General features: G+C 45.0%; 1 protein-coding gene across 1 annotated transcript in view; it reads right to left on the bottom strand.

The window, feature by feature from the left end:
- Nucleotides 1-17,824, bottom strand: part of LOC134339268 (C-type lectin domain family 17, member A-like) — a 78,577-nt gene extending 60,753 nt beyond the window's left edge. Inside the window, exon 1 of the mRNA XM_063035639.1 lies at nucleotides 17,649-17,824. The gene's annotated coding sequence lies outside the window, so the exon portion shown is untranslated. The remainder of the gene's footprint in view (nucleotides 1-17,648) is intronic.
- Between the last annotated feature and the right edge of the window lie 210 nt (nucleotides 17,825-18,034).

Here is an 18,034-nt window from a genome sequence, read left to right as displayed (position 1 = left end):
ATGGTTACCTCTCTGGTAAGATGCCTGTGACTAGTGGTGTGCAGCAGGGATCAGTGCAAGGTCCACTGTTGTTTGTCACCTATATCAATGATCTGGATTATAATGTGGCAAACGGCAAATTTGTGGATGATGCCTAGATTGGGGGTGTAGTGGACAGCGAGGAAGACGTTCAAGGCTTGCAGCAGGATTTGGATCAGCCAAAAAAGGGGAGCTGAAAAACAGCAGATGGAATTTAATGTAGACAAGTGTAAGGAGTTGCACTTTGGGAGGACCAGCCAAGGTAGATCTTATACGGTGAGGCGTAGGGCACTGGTAGTGCAGTAGAACAAAGGGATCTGGGAATAAAAATTCATAATTCCTTGAAATTGGTGTCACAGTTAGACAGGGTTGTAAAGAAAGCTTTTGGCATATTGGCCTTTATAAATGAATATATTGAGTACAGGAGTTGGGATGTTATGTCGAAATTGTATAAGATGTTAGCGAGGCCAAATTTGCAGTATTGTGTCCAGCTTTGGTCACCTACCTACAGGAAAGATGAAAAGAAGATTGAATGAGAGTGGGGAAAAGGATGTTGCTGGGATTTGAAGACCTGAGATATAGAGAAAGGTTGAGTCGATTAGGACTTTATTCCCTGGAGCATAGAAGATTTGATAAAGATACACAAAATTATGAGGGGTGTAAACACAGTAAATGCAAGGTGGGTTTTTCCACTGAGGTTGATTGAGACTAGAACTTAACCCAGGCAACCTGTTCATATTCTATACCTTCACAGTATGGTTCAGGTCAATTTTGACCTGGCCCAAGAATCCCCTCATAACAAGTGTCTATGCCAAATTTTGAACCACAGATCTATTTAGAATGTTTAAATAGCCTATCTGACATTAATAAATGGGTGATTAATTCCTAATTAATGTTTCAAAGATCTAAAACCTATTTCAATAGATACGGGTCAAATTTGACCCAGAACGGCCTCAATGCACAAAAATCTGTAGCAAAAATATAAAATTTTTAAGTATTTTCATTTTTGCGCATTTTGGGTCACTTTAGGAAAAGTCATCAAATTCTGGCTTTAAAAATGGCATTTAGGGTGTTTTTACTGCTGTCAAATGTCAAAACGGGTCAGATTTGACTCAAATAGTATGTAAGGGTTAAGGTCATGGCTTAAGGGTGAAAGGTGAAATGTTTAATGGGAACATGAGGGGGAATTTCTTCACTCAGAGGATCATGTGAGTGTGGAACGAGTGCAATACAAGTTGCTGATGTGGGTTCTGATTTCAACATTTAAAAGAAAATTTAAGAGAAAATTGGATAGGTACATGTATGGAAGGGGTATAGAAGGCTCTGGTCTGGGTGCGGGTCGATGGTACTAGGCACAGGTTTAAGATGAGAGGAGAGAGATTTGTTAGAGGGAAGAGAAGGTATCTTCAGAATCAGAATCAGGATCATTATTACTGATACAGATATATACAGAAGAAGAAGAAAGCCCTTAACTCCGAGTGGAGTCATCAGGACGCTGTCATGATGGCATTTTTTTTTAGCAGGCTTTCTTATTTTTATGAGGCCAAGTTGAGACGCTCAACCCAGCACGGATGGAAAGCGTGCAAGAGAGCTGGCTGGATTCCAACTTGGGAGCCTTCGCTCCGAAGTCCGGCGCTGATGCCACTACATCACCAGCTAGCTGATACATATATATACACACACACACACACACACACACACACACACACACACACATATACACACACATCATGAAATTTGTTGCTTTGCAGCATCCATACATTGCAAAATAAAATAATTACCACAAGCTACAATAAGAAATACAAAAAAATGAATTGTGCCAAAGGAGAGCAAAATATAGTGACTTTGTCTTCTTGGGCTCATGGATCATTCAGAAACCTGTTTGCGAAGGGAAAGAAGTGGCTCACAGAGGGAGGTCTGTTTATGGACTGAGCTACCAGCGGATATGGTTGAGCAGATACAATAACCACAGTTAGGATACTTGCACAGTATAGGTGCAGCAAAAGTTTAGAGGGATACAGGTTAAACACAGGCAAGTGGGATCTGCTGAGGTGGGTATTTGGTTGGCACGGATATCCCAAGACACAGCACAGGGGGCGTAAGGTAGAGGGATGGAGATACAAAGACGGGACCGAGGATACAGGGAGTTGGTTACTGGAGACATGTGACCCAAAGCTTGACTGACAGAATTGGTTTAAGGTTCCTTCCTAAATAAGAAGTGGGGATTTAGAGAGGAAATTCAGGCTTGGGAGATTGACATCAGGAATGCTCAAACAGATGAAAATGGAGGGCGAATATACCTCAGGAGAGATGTAGGACGGGAGGAGGTTGAAGGAGTATGGGGGTGGAGAAGAACAAGAGGAGGTTTGAGATGCACGGTAGGAGATGGTAGAGGAGGTTAGAAATTATGGAGGGTAGGGGCAACAAGGGTTTAGGGAGATATGGGAGAAGGGTAGCAAAAGAGGGGGGTGTCTCTATCACTCTATGCAACCATCCATGACATGATGAGGAGGGATTTCTAGAACTTTGGCCACATCCCTTAGTACAGTGACAGGATGCCTTGCAATAAGTGCTAAAACTGTTAATAGTGGAAACCATGCTGAAGGAGTGGGTGCAAGAACCAGTTCCCACTGGGCAGGGCAGATCCACAGAGGGAACTCCGATTGAGTAGAATCAGTTCCCACTGGGAGGGGCAAATCCACGGAGGGAACTCTGATTGAGGGCAATTGTCGAGAGGGTTACCGGGAGTTGGGAATCAGTTTGATGCAGGTTGTGATTCAGAATGAGGTGGTGAAAGAGTAGGCAGGGGGGAAGGAGTGAGGAGGGTGTGGGGCTGGAGTTTGGGAGAGAAGGCAGGAGAAAGGGAGTAGGGAGGAATGGGGAATGGGAAGGGGAGGGAGTGGATGGGAATGGGAGGAAGGGTCACTCTAAACAAGCAGAGGACACTGGAGCAACTATGTGTCTGCAGTGAGGCTGACTGCATCTGTCCCAATCCTTTCATTGTATAACTCAGATAGGTACCGACAGGAACCTCAGCTTCCTTCCTCAAAACCCGCCGGGAGAACCAGGTGCGGGGGGAAAGAAATCGATGTTTCTTGCCCTTAAACATCAATGTAGGGCTCTTGCCAAATGAAGTTAAATTTGACAGCTGAGGGTGATATTGAACAAAGGGAAAGCAGGGAAAGTGCCTTCTAAATGGTTGGCAGCAGATCTCTGGGCAACCAGTTCATTCGGATTAACTGGGATGTGTTGATCCTGCTGTGCTTAAGACAGCTGCACAGTCATTCAGAGCAGGAAGGGTTGGCCATAGGGTAGCTGTGAGACATTGGAATTTGGGCTGCTGACCCACCCCAGGAGGACACTGTACCCAGTGAGTTAAACACCCTTTCAGACCACAGCTACTCTCACTGGCAACTTTGGTAAGTATCCGGTCCCCCTTCAAATCCTGGCACACACATGCTCCTCGGAGGTTTAAAAATAGAAAATTATCAGGACACTGATTTTGCAGTTTTCTGCGGGGTCTTGCTATGTCAGTCAGTGGCAGTGTTTGAAACACTTCATCAGTGAATACAAGTCAAGGGTCCCTGATGAGTGACTTCCTTTGATTTCTGAATGTTGAGCAGCTATTTTTTTCAGAGAAACGCCATCAATCAGAAATCTGACATCAGGCCTTTTAAGGAGATATGGATCCTGAAGACCAGGAAGGGTTTGGCTTCAGAAAACACCCTTGCTCAAATGGCTCAGGGAGAGTAGGCATATGGAGGCACGGGAGCCAGTGGGGCAGCTAGAACATCCGTATGTTGCAAAGGTCAGAGGAGTGGGTGGGGAGGGGAAGCACGGAATGCTCTCAGAATTAATTGTTGATAGGAATCCAGAACAGAGGGAAATAATGTAAGATTACAGCATGGCTTTACTGAAAAAAAAGTGAAGATCAACTGTTAATGATCAGTTTTCTTTCTCCCTGCCTTTCTTTCTCACCTCTCTCTCTTTTCCTTTCTTATTTCTACTGTTCTCTCTCCTACTTTCTCTCTCCCTCCTGTCTCCTTTTCTCTTTCCTTCCTTCCCCTCTTTCTAGCTTTCTTTCTTCTCTCTCTCACTCCTACTTTCCTCTCCAGCTCTCTTTCTACCTCACCTCTCTCCCATTCTCACTCTCGCCCTCGCGGTTCTCGTTTTGTACGTGGGATGGGTTCAGGAAGCGTTTGATTGCTTGTCTGAGGTCTGAGTTCAGGAAGATTTGGGGAAGAGAGCTCCAAAGTTGGAACAGCTACCTCCAGCTCTGGAAGGGAACACCAACACATCCCTCTTCCCCATTATAGAGGGGGTGAGAGGTAGAGAGGAGGGAGGGGAGTGACTAAGCAAGACGACGGAGAGGGGGCGGGAAGGAAAGAGCAAGAGGGATATGAGAGAGTTCAACAAAGAAAAGAGGGACAATTCATCATTCACCTCTGTGGCTGTTAGTTGTTGACATATCTGCCTGACACACACCATTTCCACACCCACTCTCCGTGTGTTCACAGGGGAGGACAGAGCTATGCTTCTCCGTAAGGTATTGGTCCAAGGACCTTTGCCCTAATTTGCCTTTGAACTTTTCCCAACTTGTTTTGTTCAAATGTTCAAACAAATATATCCTGAGAGACATTCTCCCTGAGAAGAAATTGTTTAAAATCCATATTTGTTCTGGCCAATACCTTTTCAATTAGTTCAAAGTGGTCACTCAGCCTATGTATGGCTTTACAATGTTCATATTGTGGCCTCTGCTTCTCAACTTCAGCAGAACACACACACTCCCCACACCCCTCTTTACATTGGCAGCATAGCAGTGAAATCTGTGAGCAGCTTCGAACTCCTGAGAGTTCTCACACAACCTCTCATGGTCCCAGAACATACTCTACACGATCAGGAAAGCCCACCAATCCCTCTACTTCCTGAGGAGCTCTGAACAATACACATCATTACTCACATGATTCTACAGATGTGCAGTAGGGAACATGCTAACAAGCTGCATTAACTCCTTGATACAGAAAGTGCACTGTGGCAGACAGGAAGGCTCTGCAGTGGGTATTCAAAACTGCCCAGCCCATCACCACTGGCACCAGCCTCCTGGCTATCAAGGACATGTATATAGAAAAGTGCCTGGAAGGGGCTAGTAATATCATGAAGGATCCCACCCACCCTGGTCATGGACTGTTTGTCCTACTTCCATCAAGGAGGAGGCTATGTAACACTCATGCCAGGACCACCAGACTCAAAAGTTACTTTCCCCAAGCAGTAAAGTTAACCCACCCCTCCACACCCCCAACCACCACTACTTTATCATTTCCTGTCAGTCACCTTATGTACAGATACTCTTGTACCTAGCATCACTTTATAGACATATATTCAATCTATGTATATAAACTATCTTATGTATTTATATTTATTGTTTTTATTATTATATTCTTTATCTTATTGTGCTTCTTTAGTGCTGCATTGGATCTGGAGTAACAATTATTTCATCCTCCATTACACTTGTGTACTAAGGAGATTAAACAATCTTGAATGTACAATGGAGAAACCAGATACAGATTGGCTGATTACTTTGTGGAAGGGTGGCACTCAATGGTGGTGATCAGCAGCTACTGTTACTGCCCAGTCTACTCCCACTCTGTCCCTCAGGATGTAGTTCCTGCACTGTCAGAGTGAGGCCCAGTGTAAACTGGAAGAACAGCCCCTCATCTTCTCTATGGGCTGTTGTTTTATACCTCACTGCTGCTGGTTAACTCTTCACAGTTGCCAATTAGCTTTCCCTGTTGCAGGTTAACTACTCACTGCTGCCAGTTAAGTGTTCACTCCTTCTGGTTAACTTTACCTGTTGCTGGTTAACCATCCAGTGCCGCTGGTTATCTCCTCCCACACTTGCATTTTGCAGCTCCTACATTCTTTTGCCTGAGTTTTCACTCTGACTGCTTCCGTTCACTCGTTAGCAAGATAACCTGTTTACAGCATATCCACAACGTCACTCTTGGTGTTCCCCCATCGGAGGCATACCTCTTCCCCACTCTCGATGAAGTTTTTCAAGCTTCCTTTGTCCCCTTCCCAGGTCTGAAGAAGTTTCTCGAGCCTTAGTTTTCCTTCGCACATATACGACCTGACTTGGTGAGTGTTTCCAGCATTTTCAGGTTTTACATTACAGTGCAGAAACAGCGAGATCCCAAACCAGAAATCATTAAAGCTGGCAAGATTCTGCAGGTGCTGGAAACCCAAAGCAAAACAGAAACTGCTGGAGACTGGGACCTCCTCATTGGCTTAGGGTGGGTTTGTTATGGTAATGTTATTGGAGATAGCCAAATGCAGTAACGGTTTCAATGTGGTGGCAGCAAACGGTGGAAAAACTAGACGACAGTGGAATCTGTCACCCTAAGCTTCCAGTGCCCGCCTCTTCAATTCAGCAATTGACTGCCTCTGGCCTCCGCCACTCCCTCCAGAGAAGCCCAGTGCAATTTCAGGGCGCTGCACCACCTCTCACTGAGCATGTGGTAGCTGTCTGTGTTCACCACTCTGGACAGCAGGCTCAGATAATCAGAAAGCCACAAGAAATCCAGGAACAGGAGCAAGGAAAAGCCATTCCACCCTTTCAGTCTACTCTGTCATTGGTTCATGGATGATCTGCCTGGGCACCATTTTACAGTACAGGCCCTTCGGCCCACAATGTTGTGCCAACCCTTTAAACCCTGCCTCCCATATAACCCCCCCACCTTAAATTCCTCCATATACCTGTCTAGTAGTCTCTTAAACTTCACTAGTGTATCTGCCTCCACCACTGACTCAGGCAGTGCATACCACGCACCAACCACCCTCTGAGTAAAAAACCTTCCTCTAATATCCCCCTTGAACTTCCCACCCCTTACCTTAAAGCCATGTATTGAGCGGTGGTGCCCTGGGGAAGACGCTTTGGCTGTCCACTCTATCTATTCCTCTTAATATCTTGTATACCTTTATCGTGTCTCCTCTCATACTCCTTCTCTCCAGAGAGTAAAGCCCTAGCTCCCTTAACCTCTGATCATAATGCATACTCTCTAAACCAGGCAGCATCCTGGTAAATCTCCTCTGTACCCTTTCCAATGCTTCCACATCCTTCCTATAGTGAGGCAACCAGAACTGGACGCAGTACTCCAAGTATGGCCTAACCAGAGTTTTATAGAGCTGAATCATTACCTCGCTACTCTTAAACTCTATCCCTTGATTTATGAAAGCTAACACTCCATAAGCTTTCTTAACTACCCTATCTACCTGTGAGGCAACTTTCAGGGATCTGTAGACATATAGCCCCAGATTCCTCTGCTCCTCCACACTTCCAGGTATCCTGCCATTTACTTTGTACTCTGCCTTGGAGTTTGTCCTTCCAAAGTGTACCACCTCACACTTCTCCGGCTTAAACTCCATCTGCCACTTCTCAGCCCACTTCTGCATCCTATCAATGTCTCTCTGCAATCTTTGACAATCCTCTACACTATCCACAACACCACCAATCTTTGTGTCATCTGCAAACTTGCCAACCGACTCTTCTACCCCCACATCCATGTCGTTAATAAAAATCACGAAACGTAGAAGTCCCAGAACAGATCCTTGTGGGACAACACTAGTCACAATCCTCCAATCCGAATGTACTCCCTCCACCACGACCCTCTGCTTTCTGCAGGCATGCCAATTCTGGATCCACCTGGCCAAACTTCCCTGAATCCCATGCCTTCTGACTTTCTGAATAAGCCTACCATGTGGAACCTTGTCAAATGCCTAAAATCCATGTAGATCACATCCACTGCACTACCCTCATCTGTGTGCCTGGTCACCTCCTCAAGAACTCTATCAGGCTTGTTAGACACAATCTGCCCTTCACAAAGCCATGCTGACTGTCCCTGATCAGACCATGATTCTCTAAATGCCCATAGATCCTATCTCTAAGAATCTTTTCCAACAGCTTTCCCACCACAGACGTAAGGCTCACTTGTTCATAATTACCCAGACTATCCCTACTACCTATATTTGCACCTTTCCAAAATCTGCCTCTAAATCTGCTGCTCAGTATCGCTGCTGCTACCAGGGGGCCTATAGAATATTCCCAATAGAGTAACTGTTAAGGATCCGGCTTGAACACTGGATTGAAGGGCCTCTGCTGGTAGCTCTGGATCACGACAGTCTTTAATTTCTGTTTTCTTTCACCTGGCCATGTGGGTTTTGGCCCAGCCCCTTTCCTTTTTGGACTTCCTCCAATTACCTGCTTGTCTCCTCATTTGCAGGCACCTGTTTCTAATTTTCACAGATTACCCTGTCCATTTAAACCCTGCCTAGACTAGTATTCTTTACCAGTTCAGATCCATGTTGTCCTAGCCTGTCATTGTGACTTCTGCCAACTGATTTTGCCTGATTCTGTGTTTTGGATTTTGCCTGTTCTTGGACCTGACTTTTGCCTGTGTGCTCTGGACTGTCTGCCCTTGCCTGACTGTCTTTCCTGGTAAGACCTCTGCCTGCCACTTTGGATTTGTGCCTGCCTTCTGTTTTTGAAAGACTGTTGCCTTTGTGCTCCCTGATAAATCCTGGTGAAAAAGGATTCATTGGTCTGCACTTGAGTCCCACTGTAACCTGACAGTAACTGCTCCCTTCTTGTTCCTGACTTCTACCCATACTGACTCAAAAGAGGATCCTGCTACATTACCCACCCCTTCTGTAGCTGTAATAGTATCCCTGACCAGTAATGCCACCCCTCCTCCCCTCACTCCATTCCTTTTAAAGCACTGAAATCCAGGAATATTGAGAATCCATTCCTGCCCTGGTGCCAGCCAAGTCTCTATAATGGCCACTATATCATAATTCCATGTATGTATCCAAGCTCTCAGTTCATCACCTTTGTTCCTGATGTTTCTTGCATTGAAGTACATGCACTTTAGCCCTTCTACCTTACTACCTTTATACTCTTCATTCTGTTTCTCTTTCCTCAAATTGAAGTTTTGAATGAACTCGGTGATCAAGCCTCTACAGCCTCTGGGGTGAAGAATTCCAATGACTCACCATACATTGTAGGAAGATAATTTCACCCTCAGAAGGTGTACACATGCTTCAAGAGTAGAATGTCATACTGCAGCTATGTAACATTTTTGTTAGGCCACACTTAGAGTATTGCGCACAGTTTTGGCTGTCCTGTTATAGAAAGGATGTGGGAGTTTTGGCAAAGTATCGGAGGGGCAACTTAATCAGCATGGATGAGGTGGCTACAGGACATTCTTCCATGCTGTATAACTCTGTGGCTCTACAATTCAATTGAGTAGATGAGGAAACTGGCCTGGAAATTGATTTAATACATTTAGTGTCATTAAAATTAAATTCTGATCTATTGTGAGTCACACCAGCACTACAGAAGTGAGTTTTATAGAAGAAATTGGATGACAAAGTGCAAGGGTAGATTAGTAAGTTTGCAGATGTCACAAAGGTTGGTGGTGCTGTGGATAGTGCTGTAGGTTACAATGGGACATTGATAGGATGCAGAACTGAGCTGAGAAGTAGCAAGTGGGAGTTCCCCCCTGGAAAAGTGTGAAGTGACTCACTTTGGAAAGTTGAATTTGAAGGTAGAATATAGGGTTAATGGCAGGATTCTTAGCAGTGTGGAGGAACAGAGGAACCACATCCAAAAATCCCTTAACATTGTAGTGCACCTTCATGGGATTGTAAAGAATGCATATGATATGATGACCTTCATTAATCAGGAGATTGAGTTTAAGAGCCATGAGGTAATGTTGCAGCTCTATAAAACCTTGGTTAGATTGCACTTGGAGAGGGTTCAGAAGAGGTTTACCAGGGTGCTGCCTGGATTAGAGACAATATCTTATGAGGAGAGTTTGCATTGCTCTTTGGAATGAAGGGGGATGAGAAGTGACTTGATGGTGGTGCGTAAGATAAGAGGCAATGACTAAATGGATAGCCAGAGACTTTTTCCCAGGGTAGAAATAGCTATTACGAGGAGCATAATTTCATGAAATTGGAAATAATTATAGTGGGATGTCAGAGGTAAAGTTTTTACACAGAGCAGTGGGTACACGGATCACCCAGCCAGGGGTAGCTTTAGAGGTAGATACATGGGGATATTTAAGAAACTCTTCAGGAGGCACATGATGATAGAAAAATGGAGGGCTATGTAGGAGGGAAGGGTTAGATTGATCATGGAGTAAGTTTAAAAAGTTGGCACAATACTATGGGCCAAAGGGCTTTACTGTGCTATAATGTCCTGTGCTCTATTTGCTAGCCTGTTGCATGTGCAAATGAACCTTTCGTGATTCATTCACAAGCACTCACAAGTACCAATAGGATAGAAAGTGGGTAGAGAAGGTAGGGTTGTTCTACCAGTAAAGAATGAAATCAAATCCTTAGAAAGATGTGACATAGGATCAGATGATATAGTTAAAGTTAAGAAATTGCAAGGGTAAAAAGACTGAGTTACTGTATATGCAGGTCTCTGAACAGTAGCCAGGATGTGAGTTGCAAGTTACAAAAGGCAATATTTGAAATATGCAGATAGGTTGGGGAAAATCCAATTGGTGCTTGATCCCAAGAGGATGAATTTATCAAACGCCTGCAAGGTGGTTTTTCAGAAAAACCTGTAGTTGAGCCCATGAGGGAAAAGGCAATTCTGGATTGGGTGTTGTGTGATGTACCAAATTTGATTAGGGAGCTTAAGGTAAAGGAACCCTTAGGAAAGAGTGATCATAATTTGTTAGAATTCACCCTGTAGTTTGAGGGGAAGAAGTTAAAATCAGATTCACTGGTAATACAGTACAGTAAAGGGAACTACAGAGGCATGAGGAGCGAATTGGCCAAAGTTGATTGGAAGGGCATACTAGCATGGATTACAGCAGAGCAGCAATGGCTGGAGTTTCTGGGAGCATTTGGAGGGCACAAGATCAGTTCATCCCAAAGAGGAATAAACATTCTTAAATGGAAGATGAGACAACGATGGCTGGTGAGAGAAGTGAAAGACAGCATAAAAGCAAAAGAGAGCATACAATAGAAAAAAGATTAGGAGGAAGTGAGAGGATTTGGAAGCTTTTTAAAAAAAAAACAGCAGAAGCCAACTAAAAAGGAAATAGAAAAAAAGTCTAATATGAAGGTAAGCTAGCTAATCATATAAAAGAGAATAGCAAATAGTTTTTCTCCAGATATATAGGAAGAAAGAGAGGTGAGAGTGTATATCAAACCATTGGAAAATGATGCTGGAGAGGTATTAATGGAGGAAAAAGAAATGGCATACAAACTAAGTATTTTCCATCACTCTTCACTGTGGATGACAGCAGTAGCGTACCAGAAATTTGAAGATGTTAGGGAGAGTACTGAGCGTAGTTACTATTAATTCGGAGAAGATACTTGGGAAGCTGAATGGTCTGAATGTATATAGGTCACCAGGACCAGATGGACTGTACCACAGGGTGGGTGAAGAGATTATGGAGGCATTGGTAATGATCTTTCAAGAATCACTAGATTCTGAAATGGAGGATTGAAAAATGGCAAATGTCCCTCCACTCTTTAAGAAGGGAGGAAGGCAAACAGCAGGAAATTATAGACCACTTCAGTGGCTGGGAAGATATTAAAGTCTATTAAGGATTAAGGGTGAGATTTCCGGGTACCTGGAAGCAGATGATAAAATAGGCAGAAGTCAACATGGTTTCCCTCAGTGGAAAGCTTTACAGACAGGTCTGTTGGAATTCTTTGAGAAAATAATGGGTTGGATAGACAGAGTCAATGGAAGTTGCTTACATGGATTTTCAGAAGGTCTTTGACAAGGTGCCACACATGACCTACTTAACAAAACATGAGCCAATAGTCTTACAAGAAAGTTTATGGGAAAGTTGAGTTCTGCAGGGTCAGAGTTGGGTCTGCTTTTTTCACATTATATGTTAAAGATTTGCTAACAGAATTGATAGATTTGTGGCCAAGTTTGTGGATGATACAAGAATAGCTAGAGGGGTAGATAGTATTGAGGAAACATGGCTCTATAAAAGGACTTAGTCATATTAAAAGAGTGGGCAAATAGGTGGCAGATGGAATACAATGGTCATGCATTTTGGTAGAAGGAATAAAGACACAGACTATTTCTTCAATGGGGAGCAAATTTAGAAATCAGAGATGCAAAGGAACTTGGTAGTCCAAGTTGAATTGGTAGTAAAGAAGGTAAATGCTATGTTGGCATTCATTTCAAGAGGAGTAAACATTCAAAGATTCATTTGATTACCAAATTATGTATGCAGAATACAACTCTGAGACAGAATAACCATGGAAGTCATTGACGACCCCTCCCACACAAAAAAGAAAGTGAACCAAAACTCGCAAGCCCAAACACCCCCCTCCCCCCACAACCTCTTCCTCACCTAAAACTAAAAGATCGTCCACTCAGACATGGCAGCTAAAACATCAAACCCCTAAACCCTCCAACATCTCCCTCACACAAAAGCTAACAGATCGCCCACCTGGATACAGCATCAAAAACATTAAGCCCCTAAGTCCAAGCTCCTCCCAGGCAAAAAACACAGCAACATTGACATCAAACACCCAACCCCTCCCTCACCCAATAAAAAGTAACATATTGCCCACTTGCCAATCGCCAACAAGAAAGGAAACAGAAAAACTTAATGAGACCAACGTGAACTACAGTCCACACCAATAACCACGTGTCTCAGAAATTTGAAAACATCCTGGAGTAAAATCAAGGATGTAATGCTGAGACTTTATAAGGCATTTTGTCAGAGCACAGTTGGAGCATTGAGAGCAGTTCTGGGCTCTGTATCTAAGAAAGGATTTGCTGGCATTGGAGAGAGGACGTTGATGAGAATTAGGAGCATTTGATGTCTCTGAGCCTCTGCTTGCTGGAGTTTACAGGAATGGTGGGGGGGGGGCAGGTGGATCTCAATAACAGCGATCAAATATTGAAAGACCTAGCTAGAGTGGATGTGGAGAAGTTGTTTCTAATAGTGGGGGAGCCAAGGACCAGGGCGTAGAGGCCAAGTGTTTGGGTATATTTAAAGTAGAGCTTGGCAAGTTCTTCATTGGTAAGGGTGTCAAAGGTTAAATGGAGTAGGAAGGAGAATGGGGCTTAGAGGGAAAATAAATTAGTTGTGATTGGATGACAGAGGTCTTGATGGGCTGAATGGCCCAATTCTGCTCCTTTGTCTTAGTCTTTGGGTCCCTCTGCACAACAGCATGTTGCAATCTTTCACCATTTAAATAATAAACTTATTGTCTATTTTTCCTTCCAAAGTGGATAACCTCAAATTTACAAATGTTGTACTCCATCTGCCAGACCCTTGCCCACTCACTTAACCTATTTATATCTGTCTACAGACTCTCCCTGCATCCTCAGCTTGTTTCTCCACTCAATTTATCGTCAGCAGACTTAGATATGCTACTCTCGGTCACCACTTCTAAATTGTTGATGTATATTGCGAACAGCTGTGGGCCCAACAACAACCCTCGCAGTGTTTCACTCATCACTGACCGTCAACCAGAGATTCACCCATTTATCCCAAATCTGCCTTCTATTGGTTAACGAATCCTTTCTTTATGATAATACATCACCCCAACTCCAGGCATCCTCATTATTTAGATGTCTTCTGGAAAACCAAATATACAACGTTCTCCTAGTCCCCTCTATCCACTGCGCTCATTATATCAATAAATCAAAGTATGTTTATGATCAAAGCATGTATAAGTTATACACCTTAAGATTTGTTTGCTTATAGGCAGCCATAAAGCAAGAAACCTGAAGAGCACAATGTTTTTAAAAAAAAGACCATAAACACTGCTCAGAGAAAGGGGGAAAAAAACGCAGATCACGTAAACAAATGATGTGAACGACAGCATTCTGAACCAGACTGAGCATTTAAATCCGCTCCCCCGAACAGCTGGAATAGTAGGCCCAAGCCTCCATCTCAAGTTCAGCATATTAGTGGGTGAAAATGCCACAAAACTTGCTGAGATGTTGGCCACTGGAGAAAGGAATAAACATCGCATGAGGGCATGAAAAATCAGCCCGACCCTTGCCTCCGCACTCGGGCTTTCCAGTCTATCTGGGCTAGCGTTTAAATTGTCCAAGCACCGAGTAATACCTCACTCTAGGGCTGGGCCCCGGCGTAGTGACACACCGGGTCTGCATGGCCCAAAGCTGTGCTCGATATCACCAAATCGGCTCAGCGCTTGGAGAAATACAACCTCGCACCCGGGTTGTGTGGACAGGAATCGGACTTATTCCGCATCGACTGCTCTCCAAGTTGTTCGCTCCAACAGCAACAGTGTCCGCAACTCTGTCTTGAACACATTGTTACATTCCAGCTTTGCTATGCTCCCGCGTGGCCCATCTTTTGAATCAGCTTTACCTCTGCTTGCTTCTTCATTGTTTGCAGTGATAGTTGACCACAATTTACTTCAGAAAAGGTGTTATTAGTAATGCTTTTAGTCATATTTCTTGCCTTCTGATCTACCAGTAAGCTGTTGCAAAACTTCAGTAGTGCCATCTTAAACCAGAATCCTCAAAGAACTCCAGGAAGTTTGTCAAGCACAGCCTGTCCTTCATGAATCTATACTATGTCCGCCTAATGGAACAACTTCTATCCAGATGCTTCGCTATTTCTCCCTTAGTGATAGCTTCAAGCATTTTTCTGACTACAGATTTGCCCACGTTCCTTTTTAAACCATGGTGTGGCATTTGCTGTCTTCTAATCTACCGGGACCTGCCACGGTGCGGAGAATTTTAGTAAACTGGATAGGCTAGGTCCGCTTTTCCCCTGGGGTTACTGGGAGAGGTGTACAGTATTACAACAGGAAGAGTGAGCAGATAGAAGAAACTTCTCCCCATACTGGATGCCCCTTGAATCGGAGGGCATACATTTAAGGTGACAAATGAAAGGTTTAGAGGAATCTGATGAATTTTTTTTCACCTGGAGTATGGTTGGAATAGAAGGCCCTGTTTGAGGGGTTGGTGGAGGCATAGAATCTCACACCATATAAAAGCTATCTGGGCAGGCACTGGAATTGCAAAGGCATGGTAGGTTACAGACCGGGTGGTATTAAATGGGATGATTGTAGCTAGCTTTTTGAGGGTCAGCATAGACATGATGGGCCAAAAGGTCTGTGGTGTAAGACCCTGTAACAGGTGGTGAGTATCCAAGATGGGATTTGAAACCTCGAGGATGTAGATCGGTGAAGCCTAGAGGTCACATGAAACTGTTGCAAGGAGCAGAACTCCTCACAACGTACCGACTCAGCTTCAGTCCATCTTCCCACTGCACCTGGGGGAGAATCTGTGGGTTCACATTCACTGCTTCGGACATCTCTGAACACACAGGTCTAGAGTGGAAGTGAGTCACCTTGGATGCTTAAGAGGGAAAATGGATGGAATACAGTAAAATGTGTCTAACAGTTGTTGTGATGATACCTGTGTAATAACTGGGGAAATGTGAGTGCAGTGATTGGGATTACACGCCTATGTAATGGTTGCTGGTTGATACAGTACGTGAGTAACAGTTAGGAGGATGACATGTAATGTCTGGGAATGACATGGGTGGGAGTGACATGTATGTAATGGTTGGGAGTGACATGTATGTAATGGTTGGGAGGGTGGTATGTGTAATGTTTGGGAAGAAGAAATGATCCAACAATAATGATGGGGGAGGGACATGCCAAACCTGGAATGGAGGAGTGGGGTGGGACGCCGGTAGTGGGTGAAGGTACTAATCCCAGTTTAATGGATGATTGATCATGACACAACTGTAATGGTTGGGAAATAATGTTATATGTAATGAGTGAAGGGGAGGGAATGCTAACAATGGATTGGAACGAAAGACCTCTGTTCAGTGCGAGGAAGAGGGTGAGAGGTTGTAATGGGGAGGCCGTGATGCTCTTGTAATCATACCCCTCCCAATGGGGATCATACTGTTCCCTTCCACTCAATCATTACTCAGTAACTGGTGTGCCATTGCCCACCTCCTCACCTGTAATGGATAGTAAGGAGTGAATCACGTGTCTTAACTGGGTTGGGGATGGTTTGTAGGGCAGGAATCATTGAAATATCCAGCCTGCAATGGGCAGGTGGAGTATGGCACACCTTTGATAGATCAGCTTGCCTGTAACGAGTGTGGGTGACCACTGTAATGAGTGTGAGCAACAACTGTAATGAGTGTGAGCAATGCCTGTAATGAGTGTGGGCAATGTCTGTAATGAGTGTGGGCAATGTCTGTATTGACACCTATAATGTGGCAATGACCTGACTGTTGGTGTTGAGGTGGGTGGCAGGCGTGCTCAGCTGGGGTTGGGGTACTGTCCAGTGTATCAACCTGTCAGTGTGCGGCAACTGGGAGGGTCCAGCCCAGGTCCGTGACCCTACCCACCCCAGTGGACCTGCAGGCCTATCTTGATCGACCATGGTTAGGTAACTTGACAGCTTGCACACAAAGGGTTAACATCCAGGCATGGCCCTTTCAGCTGTTCCAACATCTGTGGCAATCACTCTCCTTACATGGAGCGGTGCTCACGTTGCTGTGTGCCGGGGGCTGTGGACGGCCAAGTGTTGACAGTGCTGAGAACGAAGCAGTGAGAGCCCTGCTGCGAAGCAGCCCCTTTCCAGGCCTTTGGGGAGTCAGACCAGGCATTTACTGTGGTGACATGAAATGCACTGTAAGTGAGCTCTCCCTGCCCATCAGTGGACGGGTGACATCCTACACTCTCTCAAACCATAGATTCCTGAACCCTAATCCCGGCTCCCGAAACTCATTTGATCTCTGAAACCTAACCCTAACCTCCTGAACCTACCCCTGACCTCTGAACCCCAATCTTGATCTCAAATCACTAGTCCTGGCCTTCTGGGCCTCACCCTGACATCTGAACCCATTTCTGATCCTTGAATGCCTACCCTGTTGTCCTTAGCTTACCCCTGACACTTGAACCCCAAAGCTGATCTCTGAACTTCACCTTGACCCCTGATGCCTAACTCTGAATCCCCTGGAGACCCACCATAAACCCTGATCCCTAATCCTGACTTCTGAACCTCCCTGAACATTGTTCCTGACCCTCTGCCCTTTGCCCCTCATCCTTGCCTTGAACCTTGCCGTGACTCCTAAACAATGATCCTGACCCTGATTATTCTGACCGGCTTCTCAACGCCCTTCCAACCGGTCTGCAGCCCATCACTGACCTGAAGCAAGTCAAATTGCCCGGTATTCCGACTGGGGTGCCACAGGGATACACACACACACACACACACACACACACACACACAGTGCCCCGCCCTACCGCGGGCAATGAGTCCGCAGTCTCAGCGCAAGTGGCTGCGGATTTCATGCGGTTGGTGGTGTGGAGATAGCGGAGCTCCCGCACTCCCAGCGTCAGTCCACACCATCCTCCTACCCGCCCCCTCCAGGTAGGAGACAGACCACAGCCCCAGTCACGCCAGTCTTAATATAACATCCAGAGCTGGGGCAGGAATTCACAAACTAACTGTTCATCTGGCAGCTTGCAAACTCCAGACGAACCGACCGCGGGTGCCTTTCGTCCCAATTAAGGTAATGAAAAGTGTGATTCATCTTGCATTTTAAACTTTTCAATAATCACGTTAGACTTACAGCTCTATGCCGAGTGTCTGAGCACGCTGTCGCTCAGAGATTGTCCAATATCTGGCCGTTACTTTCTCCCTGCAGCGGAAGACGTAGGTTCGTTCACACAGCAAACACAACCAACTTCAACAAAGAAACTTCACCCGGGCGCCTTTCACACAGCCTGACTCACCAAGCTGTTCGCAGTCCAGCCTCCTGCCTCCCGCCACTCCCACTCAGGCAGCTCCCCTGCGCACCCGATTACTATTTTAACTCTTGCAAACTCTTTGACTTCTCCACCTAGCAGCCAAGTCCTGTTTTTAGGCGGGAGCCTCCCAACGTGTTTTGAATGTGGCCAGAACAGGGGCTGTCTGGGATATCCAGCCCCCACTGTGTGGGTCTGTTACCTCAATGAG

The sequence above is a fragment of the Mobula hypostoma genome, chromosome 29, assembly GCF_963921235.1.
Source record: "Mobula hypostoma chromosome 29, sMobHyp1.1, whole genome shotgun sequence".
In the NCBI taxonomy this organism is placed as follows: Eukaryota; Metazoa; Chordata; class Chondrichthyes; order Myliobatiformes; family Myliobatidae; genus Mobula; species Mobula hypostoma.
The sequence above is the reverse complement of the archived record's forward strand: the minus strand, read 5'-3'. Positions and strand labels throughout refer to the sequence as shown.